The sequence below is a fragment of the Lissotriton helveticus genome, chromosome 9, assembly GCF_964261635.1.
Source record: "Lissotriton helveticus chromosome 9, aLisHel1.1, whole genome shotgun sequence".
Classification (NCBI taxonomy): domain Eukaryota; kingdom Metazoa; phylum Chordata; class Amphibia; order Caudata; family Salamandridae; genus Lissotriton; species Lissotriton helveticus.
The window spans coordinates 663942794-663959282 of NC_136070.1; the positions used below are offsets into that span (position 1 = coordinate 663942794).

At 47.6% G+C, this 16489-nt stretch overlaps 1 protein-coding gene across 1 annotated transcript in view; it reads right to left on the minus strand.

Moving 5' to 3' along the window:
- Window positions 1–16489, minus strand: part of SF3B2 (splicing factor 3b subunit 2) — a 374355-nt gene that overhangs the window by 186713 nt on the left and 171153 nt on the right. The gene's annotated exons all lie outside the window — the stretch shown is intronic.

Here is a 16489-nt window from a genome sequence, read left to right on the forward strand (position 1 = left end):
ATATTGCAAATCTTTTCCACTTAGCAGCATAGCATGCTCTAGTGGTGGGTCTTCTAGCTTGTTTAATTATATTCATACAGTCTGGTGGTAAGTTTAAGTAGCCAAACTCTAGGACCTCAGGAGCCAGATCGCCAAATTCAGTTGGTTTGGTTCTGGGTGCCTTATTTCTCCATGGTTCTGTGTTAACAGGGATGGCGTGAGCCGTAATTTCTGATGTGGAACCAGTGAGAGATCTAGCAGCGTGGTGAACCATGGCTGCCGTGCCCATGAGGGGGCCACTAGTATTAGTTTGAGAGACTGTTGTCTGAGCTTGCGTACTACTAGTGGAATGAGTGGGAGAGGCGGAAAAGCGTATGCAAATCTGCTGACCAGTTCATCCATATTGCATTCCCCTCCGACCGTGGGTGTGGAAACCTGGCGGCTAAGGTTGGGCATTTTGCGTTTTTGTGGGTGGCAAACAGATCTATTTGTGGCTGCCCCCACCTTTGGAAAAATGGTTGGAAAACCTGTGGGTGCAACTCCCATTCGTGAATCGGTTGTGACTGACGACTCAACAGATCTGCTATTTGATTGTGAATTCCTGGAAGGTGTTCTACAGTCAGGTGTATTTTTTGAGGGATGGCCCATCTCCAAATGTTCTGTGCACGCTGGGACAGTTGCAGAGAGTGTCCCCCCCCTGTTTTTGTATATAATACATAGCTGTCATATTGTCCGTCCGGATTAGAACAGCTTTGTTTTGTACTTGAAAAGTCTTGAGTGCTAGGAAAATCGCTAGCAACTCTAAGTGATTGATGTGGAACAGTTTTTGTTGGCTGTTCCATTGGCCTTGAGTGGTATAATGCAGGAGATGGGCTCCCCATCCTGTGAGCGATGCATCGGTTGTGAGCACTATTTGTGGAACAGGGTCTAGGAACGGCCGTCCCTTTGTCAAGTTTTTGGTGTTCCACCATTGCAGAGAGCGATATGTACGGCTGTCCACCAACACCAGGTCTGTGAGCGGACCTTGAGCCTGATTCCACTGTTGTGCTAGACATTCTTGTAGTGGGCGCATTTGCAGTCTTGCGTGAGGAACTATGAAGATGCAAGACGCCATCATGCCTATTAGTTCCATGAACACTCTGGCTTGAAGAGAGTGCTGGCATTGAAAAGGGGAGACTAAGCTCTGAATGCTTTGAATCCTGGCTTGACTGGGATACGCTAGAGCTGCTGATGTGTCTATGGTAGCTCCTAGATATTGATGAATGTGTGAAGGCTCTAGGTGCGACTTGGTGTAGTTTATCTTAAACCCTAAGTCGTGTAATGTTTGTATTGTTTGTTTTGTGTGTTGTACACACTGGTTGAACGATCTTGCTTTTATGAGCCAGTCGTCGAGGTAAGGGAAGACATGTATCTGTTGACTTCTGAGATGTGCTGCTACTACTGCTAAGCACTTTGTAAACACTCGTGATGCTGTTGTGACCCCGAATGGAAGGACTATGAACTGACAGTGTTGTCCTTGTATGATAAATCTCAGATACTTCCTGTGCGCAGGATGTATAGGAACATGAAAATAGGCGTCCTTTAGGTCTAGTGTTGTAAGAAAGTCTCCCTGTTCTAGTAATGGGAGTACTTGCTGTAAAGTGATCATGTGAAAATGATTCGATTGTATGTAGTGGTTTAGGGGCCTGAGGTCGAGAATTGGTCTTAATGTCCCGTCCTTCTTGGGTATTAGGAAATACAGGGAGTAGACTCCTGTTCCTTGTTCCTGTAAGGGGACCACTTGAATAGCATCTTTTTGTAGAAGTGCTAGAACTCCCTGTTGAAGCAGAGTTGTGTTCTGTGGACATTGGACGATGCCTGGGTGGTATGTTTGGGGGGGTTGCTGTGAGTTCTAGGCAGTAACCATGTTGGATAATTTGTCTTACCCACCTGTATGTTGTGATGGAATTCCAGACAGGTAGGAACTGTGATAGTCTGCCCCCCACAGGAGTGAAATGCTGTAGGGGAGGCAGAGGGAAGTCACTGTTTGGGAGTGGAAGAGGAGCGGTTGTTGTTATTACCTCTACCTCTTCCCTTATTGTTGTTGCCTCTGTACCCTGCTCTAAAGTAGCCTTTATTAGAGGGGGTTTGTGTATGTGTTTTAAAAGATGATGTGTTCTCTGCGCCGGTCTGCTTGGAGCCTCCTCTATAAGAGGAGCGACGAAAAGAACTTCTAGTCTGGGTGGATTGTAATGCACCCATAGACTTAGCAGTGTCTGTGTCCTTCTTCATCTTCTCTAATGTGTTATCTACTTCTGGCCCGAACAACTGGTTCTGATTGAAGGGCTGGTTCAGGATGGTAGTTTGTACTTCTGGTTTGAAACCTGAAATGCGTAACCATGGATGACGTCTGAGGATAACACTAGTGTTAACTGCTCTGGATGCTGTGTCGGCTACATCTAGTGCGCATTTAATTGAGGAATTAGATATTAATTTGCCTTCTTGTAAGAGCTCCGCTGCCTGATCTTTGTATTGATCTGGAAGGTGTTCTTTAATTTTTCTAGTTGGTCGTAGTGAGCCCTGTTGTAGCGTGAGAGTAAGGCTTGTGTGTTTGCTATGCGCCATATGTTTGTTGCATGTGCAGCAATCCGTTTCCCTGACGCATCAATAATTTTTGATTCTTTGTCAGGCGGGGGTGTGTCACCAGAAGTCTGGGAATTGGCTCTTTTACATGCATTTGACACTACCAAAGAGTCTAATGTCAGATGTCCTTTAATGTAGACTGGATCAGCTGGTGCTGGTCTATACTTTTTCTCTATTCTGGGATTTAGTACCCTACACCTTACTGGATCTTTAAAAATCTCTGGAGCATGCTTAATGACCCCTTTGATCATAGGTAGTATTTGAGTAGACCTTTGTGGGACGCCTTGCTGACCTGTAGGTGTGTGTGCTGAATCGCTGCCCAGACTGCCGTTCTTCCGTGCAGCGCCTCGCGGGTCCCGCTTCGAAGGGAGTATTGTTGTGGACCTTTGGAGCCTTCTAGTTGTTTGTTCATCCAGGCGGAGACTGCTGTGGGGGTGCGAGTGCGTGGGCAGGGCTGCGAGCTGCGGGACCGGGACTACCTCTCCGAGGAGTCCCCGCCAGCCCTAATTGCAACCATCTGACCCGCTCTCCCTGCCTGCCCCTCCCCCCACCAACGAAGCTAAAATCTTCGGCTCTCTGATCCACATTGGGACGCCTTGCTGACCTGTAGGTGTGTGCGCGCTGAATCGCTGCCCAGACTGCCGTTCTTCCGTGCAGCGCCTCGCGGAACCCGCTTCGCGGGTCCCGCTTCGAAGGGAGTATTGCTGTGGACCTTTGGAGCCCTCTAGTTGTTTGTTCATCCAGGCGGAGACTGCTGTGGGGGTGCGAGTGCGTGGGCAGGGCTGCGAGCTGCGGGACCAGGACTACCTCTCCCAGGAGTCCCCGCCAGCCCTAATTGCAACCATCTGGGCCGCTCTCCCTGCCTGCCCCTCCCCCCACCAACGAAGCTAAAATCCTCGGCTCTCTGATCCACATTGGGACGCCTTGCTGACTTGTAGGTGTGTGTGCTGAATCGCTGCCCAGACTGCCGTTCTTCCGTGCAGCGCCTCGCGGAACCCGCTTCGCGGGTCCCGCTTCGAAGGGAGTATTGCTGTGGACCTTTGGAGCCCTCTAGTTGTTTGTTCATCCAGGCGGAGACTGCTGTGGGGGTGCGAGTGCGTGGGCAGGGCTGCGGGACCGGGACTACCTCTCCCAGGAGTCCCCGCCAGCCCTAATTGCAACCATCTGGGCCGCTCTCCCTGCCTGCCCCTCCCCAACGGTAGTTCCCATTTTACCAACCTGCTCTCCCCGCTGCGCGGGAGCGTCCCGGGAGAAGCCCGGGACAAGGGCGGGACCGTCTGTGGCCGGCCGTGGTTGATCGAGGTTGGGTTGGGCCACCCCCCCCTGCTCCTTTGTAATAATCGTTGTGCTAATATTGTACGTCTATTGTTATAACTATGCCTTTACGTTCTGGTAAAGAACGCATTGTACAGATGCAGACCACAAAGGGGGTAGTCTCTGGCCCTTTAGACGCTTTTATTACCAGGGCCACAGGTATCCTAGAAAAAGAGATAGCCATGGCCGAAAAAAGGCTCTCAATAGATCTGGTTAGCTGGAAAGGCTCTTCATTGGGAAGGTTGGCCACAATACCTAGCCCTGATGCACGGGCCTCGAGTTCGAGCCACCATCTTGTCGAAATAGCAGTGGAAGTGCATCGTGAGGTGGAGGGGGAAGGCCTAACCCCGACTATGATAGAGAGCGATTCTAACCCCGATGACACACAAGGCAGTGGGGGTGAGGGCAGTGTGCTCCTGGCCAGTCAATCTCAGTTGGACTCATCCATCGATGAGGACTCTCTGAGAAATGTACCACGCAAAAGGAAAAGATGTAAGGGCCATCAGAGGGGGGGTGCCACTAAGATTCAAAAACCTAATGCCCCAGCACATCCCACTGTCCTAACCCCCGAGGTCAACTCCACCCCTTATCCTGTCCTAGTATCAAATGATCCCCAGAGTCCTCCGCACATCCTCTTCGGGTCCTCGGACCCATGCCCCACCTGTTACAGTAGTGATGACAGTTTGCTGGCCAAAATGGAAGCTTTGTTTAAAACTCTTTTACTTCCTGTACTCGAAAGAACACGTTTGATGACCGCGAAATTGGATGCACTCGAGTCTATTGTAAACACCAATACTGGTTTCTTAAAAAAGATAGCAAACTCCCAAATTGTTCTGGGGAATCCTAGTTCTTCCTCGAGTAATTCCAAAGGCCAGAAAAACGTAACCATAGGTAACATTTCATCGTCAGTAATTGCTGGTTCAGTACCTACTAATCCTGATCTTAAAAAAAACAAGGGCTCAGTGGCAGGGGGGAGTTCTGGGAATAATGATTGTATGCCTGCACCAGCTTCCTTGCTGCAGGTACCAAAGAAGGCTCCCTCCAAATGTAACCACCAACGCCAGCCGAATACCCCTACACCTCCTGTGGCTACTCGGCCTCAGGATAGTGTAATGGATGCTCCCAGCACATCGTCTCAGCCCAAATTAACCAATGGTGCAAAGGGGAGCAGATCCACCAATCCCCCTACCCCCCTTGCGAAAGCCAATAAACGGGTACCCCCATGCACGGACCTACCCCTAGAAGCAACTCCATATACGATAGTTTTAACAGGTGTTGTCCCTCTTAGGGAGGGTTCCAATGAATCACACGGGGACCTCCGAAACAAAGTTGTATTTTGGCTAAATAAAAACCGCCCTCTTCCCCCCTCCTCCTCGACTGAAATACTGTTTGTGAGAAGAGTTGAATGGGTGGGCCACTGTACCAAGGATCTAGAAGGGGACTGCATTATTATATCCTTTAAGGATCCCTGGGTGGTAGATTTTCTGCGTAGGGAAGCAAGGTTTGGGAGGCTGGGGGATGTGCAGACCCTAGGCCTCGGGTATTTTTATCCCAGACGATCCTGTGAGTTCCCCTCCAGTCATACCCTCCCAAGAATACCTGTTAGAAGATATCATGCTGATAGATCACCTTACATCCCGCAGCACCCATTATTGTTCAATCGCTACGAACCTCTCTCTGGCCTGGAATGTATCGATTGACTTTACCAGGCAGATGGCAACGGGAGGGTTCTGGGCAACCAAGTAGGTGGGGCTGACGGAGTTTGTACTGAGGTGTCTATTCAGGGGGACACCAGTACTGAGAGGGAGATGGTGGCGGCATCTGTATACCCTCACCAGGAGGATATCATGGTGGCGGGTCCACAACTGAGTATAGCCGCATCCCTGGGAGTGGATCACAGTGGTATGCATAGTATTATAACACCCAGTCAGGTTGCGACACTTAAATTAGCATCATCGAATGTGGCAGGGATGAAGGGTCGTATGGATTCAGAGGACTGGTTGGATTTTATTGATACTTTTGATATTTTGCTGTTTCAGGAAAGTTGGGCCCCTGATCCTATCCATAGGGTCGGATTCCTAAACTTTTTTAAACCAGCAATAAGGGGCAATAAGGGCTGGGCATCGGGAGGATTAGTGATCTGGGTTAAACAGTCCATCGGCTACCGACCAATGGAAATCTTTGTGGACAACCCGGACCTCTTGGCAATTAGACTAAGCAAAGAAAACTGTCAGGACATTGTAGTCATTAACATCTATGCACGTGGCCAACCGGGTGGGCGCTGTCCTAGTATCCTAGATTTGTTAGACTCCTACCTTGAAGGGGTAGGGAGAGACAAGTTACTTATCCTAGCAGGGGACCTTAACTGTACCTTCGAGCCGCTTTATGCTGCGGGGGAGGACCTGGGGTTTGCGGAGGATACTGTCTGGAACATTCCGATGCTGTCTCTGGATAATATCAAAAGAGGCTCTGAGGCAGCCTTACACTGGATGGGGCTGTGTCTAGATTGGGGGCTAAGGGCAACCAACGGTCGTACAGCTTCTGACAAAGTTGGCAAACCCACTTTTGACAATGGGGTGAGAAAAAGTCGAATAGACTACATCCTGCTAAAGATGGAATATTGGTCACTTTTGATTGACATGGAAGTAGTGTCTCGCCCTGAAAGCGACCACAACCCATTGTCACTAAGTTTGAGACTCCCAGGTGGATTCGGCAGGCCCACTTCTGCTGTTCATGTAACAGGGGATGCTATCTTAACAAACGATAGAATAAGGCTTAGATGGTCCAGGGTTGTGGAGAACCCGACCCTTCTTGATAGCATAATGAAGGCAGTCTCGTCGACTTTGAGCGACATTTCGTCCCTTGCCCATACCAGGGTTGTTGGTGATCAGATCTGTGACCTTCACGAACGGTGTTTTGCTCATCTTAAGGTCCTCTTGACGCTTCCACCAACGCAAGGCACCGTAAAGGTACATGGTTCTCGGGAGAAATGGTACAATAAAAACTGCAGGGAGGAACATAGTCGCTTAGTTAAAGCAGTGAAATCTAGGATTTCCAGCGATATAAAGGAGGCACGTTTAATGTACAAAAGAACCCAGTGGAAAGCGAAAAGGGAGTGGGACGATCTATATTGGTCTGACCTACTGGATGCCTGCACTTCTGCCAACCAGATCAAGTTTTGGGAAATTGTTAAGTGGGGCAGAAACCCCGACTCTCAAACCCCAGTTAACCATGTGTCTGCAGAAGCATGGGTTGATTTCTATTCTGGTCAGTTTATGGACCCTGACTTAGAAATCGACACAGATTTAATGAGGCAGGCAATCACCCTCATTCCTAATCAAGAGTTAAACTTCACGCCACTGGAAACTGAGTCTGCGCTCCGCCTGGTCCAAAGGGCGAAGGCGCCAGGGATGGATTGCATCCCGGCCGATTTATTTAAGGTCAATTTCCAACTCTGGGTTCCCTATATAACCACGATAGCGAATGCCATTGCTAAGGGGGCCAGGATCCCTGTGTCCTGGAAGGGGGCGGAGATTCTCCCAATTTTTAAAAAAGGGGACCGCTCAGTCCCGGGAAACTCCCGCCCAATAAGTTTAATTGACTCACTTCAAAAGGTCATTGCAAGGATGGTCCTTGCCAGAGTCCAAGGGTGGATGGAGTTGGAGGGCATCTTGTCCCCCCTACAGGCTGGCTTCAGATCAGGTACCAGCACCATCGACCAGGTCTTCAGATTTTGTCTGATTTACTGGAAGGTGGTGCTGTTGGGCGGCGGAACGATCTATGCCGCTTTTATAGATCTGAAATCGGCCTTCGACCTTGTGGCAAGGGTCAAACTATGGACCGTTCTTAGAGATCTGGGACTGCCATTAGAATTACTGGACCTGATTGTTAGATTACATGAGGGCAATTTTGCTAGGGTGAGGTGGGGTGGCCATGGGCAGGTGACGGATTGCTTCCCCGTAACACGTGGCATCCGTCAGGGTTGTGTTCTGGCACCCACGCTTTTTTTACTGTTCATTGATCAGGTGGTCAAGTTTTTTGCAAACATCCCCACGTATGCACCATCTTTGGGCGGGACCAAGTTCCCTATGCTCATCTTTGCTGATGACACTTTACTTCTCTCAAAGACTCGTAGCGGCCTACAAACTGCACTGACCCGCTTTGAGGAGTTTTGTACCGCCAACGACCTAAAAATCAATGTAAGCAAAACTAAATTCATGGTCCTAACTAAAAGCCGTCCCATTAAGAGCTCAGTGAGCATGAACGGAGTGGGCTTGGAACAAGTTGCGGTTATGACCTATCTAGGAGTAACCTTGGACTACCGTCTTCGCTGGAAACCACAGGTTGACACACTACACCTAAAATTTCCTCTTCTATAATCTTCTTCAGCGTCGATTTCTTCGGTGCCGATAGTGGTTGTTTAGTGTTTTTTGCCTTAGGAGGAGTGATTGAGTCCTGTGGCAATTTCTTTGGTGCCGAAGGTGGTTTAGGCTTGCCTGTATTGCGCCTTGTAGTCTTTGGTACCGCTATTGAAGATTTTGGCGTGGAGACAGGTTTTGTTGGGCCTGCAGCACCGGAATCTAGCTTCCCTTCTTTATTTTTGGAACCGGATGGTTTCGGAGTCGAAGCTTTCGGGTCCGTTACAGTTCTTGGGTTCGGCACCGATGCCTATTTAGGTTTGGGTGCCGAAGAGTCTTTAGGCGCCGAAAGGCGTGTTAGCTTCGGTGCCGAAGAGTCCTTCGGTGTCGAAGGATGTTTCGGTGCCAACGGAGGAGGTGGAATTGGCACATGTGGTTTTTTCGTTGCCGAGGCACCAGAAGGCGTAGTATTTTTCCTCAGAGCCGAGCCCGAAGGCGGGGCGTCGGAGGGTAAATTTCGGTCTCGACTGGGCCCCATGGGCGGAGTGCTGACCGTCGCCTTTGGTTTGGGCAATGTCGGTTGTGCAGAGGTACTCACAGGTTGTCGAGATGGAATCGAATCGTCCGAGTCCTCTGCTCCCGATATGATCTGGAGATCAGGCGAGTCTTCCTCGGCGACGAGTGGAGCCTCGTCCTCTAAGATATCTTCGAGTGGGTTCTCGTCCTCTGAGACGTCTTCTTCGACGATCTCCTCCTCAAAGATGGGCTCCGGTGCTGGCGCTGATCTCATCTCGTGTCGACGGGCCCTCCGATCCCGAATGGTCTTCTTCGATCGGAAGGAGGCACAGGCTGTGCAGGTCGACTCGTCATGTTCTGGCGAGAGACAGAGGTTGCAAACCTCGTGATGGTCGCTATGAGGGAATTTTGCTCGACATACCGAGCATCTCTTGAATGGAGTTCTGTCCATGAGGCGTAGGCCGTACGGCGCCGATAGGCCCAACGGCCCTCGTCGACGCACCGGGATGTAGCTGGTGATGTCGAAAATTGATGTAAAGTTTCACACTTCGAAAATGCCGAAAAGAGTCTTTTCTAGCCGGAGCAGAAAACTTTCATCCGAACCCAGTGGCGGAAAAAAACAATCTGAGGATGGAGTCGATGACCATGCGCAGTATTGTCCAAGGGAGGAGTCACCTATCTCGTGACTACAAAGACTTCTTCCAAGAAGACAACCTGCAATCATCCAAGCCCAACACCAGGTGGCGATCTATTGCTAAGTGTACAATCTGCAGCTCATATGCCTCAAACATATATTTATTTGGTGTGTTGTGAAAGCAGGAGCTAGAAGAGCCCAAGATGGTAATATTTCTGAATTCTTTATTGCTATGTTCACCATTTAGGAACACTGTGTACATGTGGCATACTCTGCTTTGAATGTAGGATGGTATCATGGAGATGGGAATAGTTTTACCTGGTGGTACTGTTTCATGTTTTTAGGACTGTAAGGCATGGCAGAGTTTTATTAATTGTTTTCAGTCATTCTGAAATTTCATAACATCTATTCTTTTTTTAAATGTTCACAATGGCTACCAGGCTGCAAAGAACTTTAGAGGTTTGCACCACGACAGAGGCATTAGAAACCTTAAACAGCGGATAAAGTAATTCATGTCAAAAATAAAGAAAAAACAAAGTTATGTGGATAATACTTGGGTAGGCAAAGAAAAAAAAAGGATTGCCAATATATAGAAATTAGTTGAACAAAGATTAGGAACGGTTCTTTTGGGAGCATGGGAGAAGCCACTGAGGAATGTTGGCCAAGGCATCGCCAAGAGGATCTGGATGCCTTGCTAGGGAAAAGGAAAATGCTACTTACCAGTATGCGTCTGTTCTTGGCATGCAGAGCTGCAGATTCACGCACTGTGCATAGATCGCTATCTGGTGTTGGGCCCAGATGTTTGCACTTTGTTGTTGTCCTGGAAAAGTCTTTGGTAGTCACGAGATAGGGGACTCCTCCTTTGGACCATAGTGCGCATGGGCATCGCCAGTGAAGGAAATGATGGAGTTTTGTGAGAAATAGAAAAGATGCCTATGTATGTTGTATCTAAATAAGATAATACTGGAACAGATAACCGTAGCCGGGGAGGCAGGTGGGCGTGTGTGAATCTGCAGCTCTACATGCCAAGAACAGATGCATACTCGTAAGTAGCATTTTCCGTTCGAGGCATATGAGCTGCAGATCACACACTGTGCATAGATTGTATAGCAGTACTCCACCCTAGCAGCAACCACCATTATCTGTTGGTTGTTTGGAACAGTGTTTTGAGTACAGCCTGGCCCGCACTAGCTTGTTGCTTTGCCTGCACATCTACACAATAGTCTTTTGTGAATGTGTGCGGTGTAGACCATGTAGTTGCTTTGCAGATGCCATCTAAGGGAATGTTCCCTAAGAAAGCCATTGAAGCCCCTATTTTCCTAGTAGAGTGGGCTTTAGGGGGAATAGTTAATGTACGTTTTGCTTTTTGACAGCAAATTTGTATGCATTTGACAATCCACCTTGCAATTCCAGTTTTTGATATAGGATTGCCTGTATGTGGTGGTGAGAAGGATACAAAAAGTTGTTGAGTTTTGCGAAAAGGTTTTGTTCTGTCAATATAATAAAGGAGTGCTCTTTTAACGTCTAGCGTATAAAGAGCTCTTTCTGCGACTGTTTGTGGTTGCGTGAAAAATATTGGCAACTCTACAGAATGGTTGAGATGAAAAGGAGAAATGACTTTTGGAAGGAATTTTGGGTTTGTTCTGAGAACCACTTTATTATAATGGAGTTGTAAAAATGGTTCTTGAATAGTAAGTGCTTGAAGCTCACTGACTCTTCTAAGAGAGGTAATGGCTACTAGGAAAGTGACTTTCCATGTGAGAAACTGCAATTCACATTTGTGCAGGGGTTCGAATGGAGGACCCATGAGTCTTGTGAGGACAATATTTAAATTCCACTCAGGTGAGGGTGGTACTCTGGGTGGAATTATTCGTTTGAGTCCTTCTATAAAGGCTTTGATGGTAAGTACTCTGAATAGTGACAAATGTTGTCTGCTTTGTAAGAGGGAGAAGTGTGGCGCCGCGGCCAGGGCGACGGACGCTGGAATCTGGGGACCACGGTTCGATCCCCGGCTCCGGCGGCAGGTTAGCCCAGCACCATGTGACTCTGGGCAATAGCTCGCTTAATCTTCCCGACGGCCCCCAGCGCCTAGAGACCCTTACGGGTGATTGTGCGCTTTACAAATGTGGACTTTACTTTACTTTATGCTGCTATGGCAGCAAGGTGTAACCTGATAGATGTGTATGCTAGGTTAGACCTTTGTAGATGTAGCCGGTAACCTATGATGTGTTGAATTGACACATCTAAGGGATTGATATTTTTATTGTTACAGTATATAACAAATCTTTTCCACTTGGCTGCATAACAAGCTCTAGTGGTGGGGCGTCTAGCTTCTCTGATAATATTCATGCAATCTGGAGGACGGTTAAGGTAACCAAACTCTAAGACTTCAGGAGCCGGATCGCTAGGTTGAGCTGCGCTGGATCTGGTTGTCTGATCTCTCAATGGCTCGGAGTTAAGAGGTGTGGGGAGAGGTGTAGTTTTTGGTGCGGGACTACAGATAGTTCCAGTAATGTGGTGTACCATGGTTGTCTGGTCCATGTTAGAGCAACTAGGAGGGGAGTCAGTGAATGTTGCTGCAGTTTGAGCACCACTAGTGGAATGAGTGAGAGGCGGAAAAGCGTATGCAAATCTGCCTGACCAATTCATCCATATTGCATTGCCTTTGGACAATGGGTATGGATACCTGGCGACGAAGTTTGGGCATTTGGCCTTTTCGTTGGTTGCGAAGAGATCTATCTGTGGGTGCCCCCACAGCTGGAAAAATAGTTGAAGAACTTGCGGCTGCAGTTCCCACTCGCGAGTCTGTTGTGTTTGATGACTTATCAGATCTGCTATGCTGTTTTGGACTCCTGGAATGTGTTGGGCTAGGAGAAAAATGTTTTGAGGAATGACCCATCTCCATATGCTCTGTGCTACGTGTGAGAGTTGCAGAGAGTGTGTCCCGCTTTGTTGTCGTATGTAGTACATTGCTGTCATAGTGTCTGTGCGGACTAGGACAGTTTTGCCCAGAATGTGTTTCTGGAAGGGCTTTAATGCTAGGAAGATGGCTAGCAGCTCTAGGTGACTGATGTGGAGCAACCTTTGTTGGGGTGTCCACGTGTCTTGTATGGTATGATGTAACAGATGTGCCCCCGAGCCGGAGAGCGATGCGTCTGCTGTTAGCACTAGCTGTGGAACAGGCTCGATGAACGGTTGCCCTTTGGAAAGGTTTTTGGTGTTCCACCACATGCAGAGAGTGATGCGTGCGACCGTCCACCAACACCAGATCTGTCAGCTGACCTTGAGCCTGGTTCCACTGACGTGCTAAACATTCCTGAAGGCGACGTATCTGGAGTCTTGCGTGAGGGACTATGAATATGCAAGAGGCCATCATCCCTATTAGTTGCATGAACACTCGAGCTGGGAGAGTGTGTTGTAGTTGAAATTTTGTGACAAGGTTTTGTATGGTGGATATCCTGGCTGGACTGGGATATGCAAGTGCCTTGGAGGTATTTATTGTTGCCCCTAGGTATTGTTGTATGTGGGACGGTTGCAGGTGAGACTTAGGTTAGTTTATGGTAAACCCCAAGTCGTGAAGCAGTTGGATTGCAGCGTGAGTGTGTTGTACGCACTGGCAGTACGATTTGGCTTTTATGAGCCAGTCGTCTAGGTAGGGGTAGACATGAATATGCTGCCTTCTTAGATGAGCTGCAATTACTGCTAGACACTTGGTGCAGACTCTGGGTGCTGCGGTGACTCCGAATGGGAGTACCTTGAACTGGTGATGCTGACCGTCTACTACAAACCTGAGATACTTTCTGTGAGAAGTGTGAATGGGGATAAGGAAGTAGGCATCCTTGAGATCTAGAGTGGCAAGGAAGTCGCCTTGTGCAAGCAGAGGAAGAACCTGTTGAAGCGTGGCCATGTGAAAGTGGTCCGACTGTATGTACAGGTTTAGGATTCTGAGGTCTAGGATAGGTCTTAGAGCGGCATCCTTTTTTGGAATGAGGAAGTACAGGGAGTAAAGCCCTGTGTTTTGCTGATGCAGGGGTACCGGTTCTATTGTATGCTTTTGCAGAAGGGAGCAGACCTCCTGTTTTAGCAGTGATAAATGCTCCAGTGACATTAGGCGCTGCCTGGGTGGTATGTTTTGGGGGGGGGGGGGGGGGGGGTGAGTTCTAGACAGTAACCTGTTTGAATGATTTGTCTTGCCCACCTGTCTGTGGTGATGTTGGTCCAGACAGGAAGGAACTATTGTATTCTCCCCCCGACAGGAGTGGAATGGTCCAGGGGAGCGGAGGGAAGTCATTGGGTAGGGGTGGAGGCAGATCTGGTATTGTAGGTCTTGCCTCTTCCCTTATTATTATTGCCTCAGTAGCCTCCCCTTTGGTAACCTTAGGTAAATGTAGACCGGGTGGGAGCCTTGTAAGAAGTGGTAGGGTTGAGGAGGTCTGAGGAGTAGCCTCTGAAGGTGCCTTTGTAGAAGGAGCAACAAAAAGGAATGTCTAGGAGCTTGCGATTGCAAGGCTCCCACAGATTTGGCTGTGTCTATGTCTTTCTTCATTTTTTCAAGTGAAGAATCTACAGTGGGTCCAAATAAATGTTCTTGGTTGAATGGCTGGTTTAAAATGAAAGTTTGTACATCTGGTTTAAAACCTGAAATGCGTTGCAAAGCATGTCTATGTAAAAGTACACTTGTGTTGACTGCTCTAGAGGCGGTATCTGCTACGTCAAGAGCGCAACGAATGTAGGTGTTAGTGATAATTTTACCTTGCTGTATGAGATCATTGGCCATATTTTTATATTTGTCTGGTAGGTACTGTAGTAGGGACTCTAGTTCATCGTAATGTGTCCTATCATACCTGGCTAACAAAGCTTGAGTGTTGGCGATACGCCATATGTTAGCGGCTTGTGACGCTGTTCTTATTCCAGAGGCGTCTAAAAGTTTGGACTCTTTATCAGGGAGTGGAGCGTCCCCAGATGTTTGGGAGTTGGCCCTTTTCCAAGCATTAGACACTACTAGTGAGTCTAAAGGTACTGGGACTTTAATATAGGCTGGGTCTACAGGGACAGCTTTATACTTCTTATCGATCCTAGGGTTTATAACTCTAGCCCTCACAGGATCTTCAAACACTTCAAGTGCATGCTTGATTACCCCTTTTAGCATTGGTAAAATAGAAGTGAACCTTTGTGAATTGTCAAAAGTGTCCATGAGGAAGTCCTCTTCTACAGGGTCTGTGTGTAAGCTAACCCCGAGGTATTGAGCAGCTATATGAAGTAGCTGATTAAAACCTGTTGTGTCCTCTAGAGGGGAAGGCCTAGAGGGGTATAAGTACTCCTGTGCAGTCTGCTCCCATAACCCTTGGGTTTAATTTCTTTTGGCTTGTCTAGGTAATAAATTCGAAGTCTTATTCAATAAATGAAGGGAGTACGTTGGGAGTGGAAATCTAAAAAAAAGTTTGGTTGGGAGTAATATGGACCAATTAACATGATAGCCCAAGACTACTGTAGGAAGTAAAATTGGATGGAATACATGTAGACGGATTATATTCAGGAAGATGGTGCTCCTATCCTCATCATTATCACAACACTGGCTGCAACATTTGAACAAGCTTGCTTTACTGTCTAAAGACAGTAAAAGACCAATGTTAGTTCACAAATGTTTTCGAATACATGTGCACGATAAAAAAGATAGTGTGAAGCATCAAATGTGTTTCCTTGGTATTGTTGTTGAGTTGCAAAACAATAAAGGAGAAACGATTGCCTGATATTAGATCTCACTGTCCTTAAGTGAGCTGATCTCTGAGTTGGAGTAAGCTGCATTCTCACAGAATCATAATTTGAAATGTAGGAGACACCCATTTTTAGAAGCTACAGTTGTATGAGGTTTACTATAGTTCCATATTTACTTTGGAAAAGTTCAAAGCAGAAGAGCATGTCTCGTTTCAAGAAAAGTAAAAACTTGGTGTTTCAGAAGTCTAGCCTGACTTCTGGTAATTATGCTAAGGTTAGAACTCTGGGGGTGATCCTTTGTAGGGTAGTTGTTGTACAAGCATCCAATGTACACTTTCATATGTATGCCGATGACACCCAACGTTATCTCAAATTACAATCCCCCAAAGACATCCTGCTCCTGAACTCAACGATCAGAGGCACCCAATCCTGGCTTGCCGATAATCATCTCAAACTCAATGCCCTGAAAACAGAGTTCCTTCTGATCTCACCTCCAGCGAAGATCTCCACCACTCAAATTTGGCTTAAACACCTAACCGCACTCAATGTCCAACCCACCATCGTGGACTCAGCAAAATCTTTAGGCATAACACTCGACACCAATCTCAACATGCAGCAACATATCAGCAAGGCAACAAAGGGAGGGAACTTCCAAATCAATACGCTGAGGAAACTTAAACCCTTCCTCCCAGCCGAAGACTTCCAAACCGCAGTACAAGCACTAGTCCTCCCTCAATTAGAATACGGCAGCATCGCCCTCTGCGGACTCCCCCTAACTACAACCGCACCCCTAAGAGCTTCTCTAAACGCTGCAGCGAGACTCATCACTGGGTCAAAAAAGCACTCCCATATAACCCCTGACTTGAAATCCCTGAACTGGCTACCTTTTGAAGCCAGAATACATCTGAAAATCACCTGCATGACACACAAGGCGGTACACCTAAACTCACCCGGCTACCTCGCTCAGAAGCTGACAATCTCTGGCGGAGCTAGAAACACTAGAGGCACAAACAATCTTCTGCTGAAACCTCGAAGATTCCGGAAGGAAAAAACATATAAGCGCTCCTTCTCAGGAATGGCGCCTAGGATCTGGAACTCACTCCCTCCCGAAACCAGGCTTATCTCTTCCACTACACTCTTTAAAAATGAAGTAAAAGCTATCCTCATGGCTAAATACACTTGAACTATTATCTCGAACTCTGTTAATACTCTGTACCGATCTGTACCACGTTTGACCCCTTTGCTTATTTGTATTAGCTGTCTTATTACTCACATGATTGGCTTTGCAGCCACCTATTTGTACTGTTTGTTCTATTGATTTATCTGTCTGACTATGCTTCCTCATGTACCC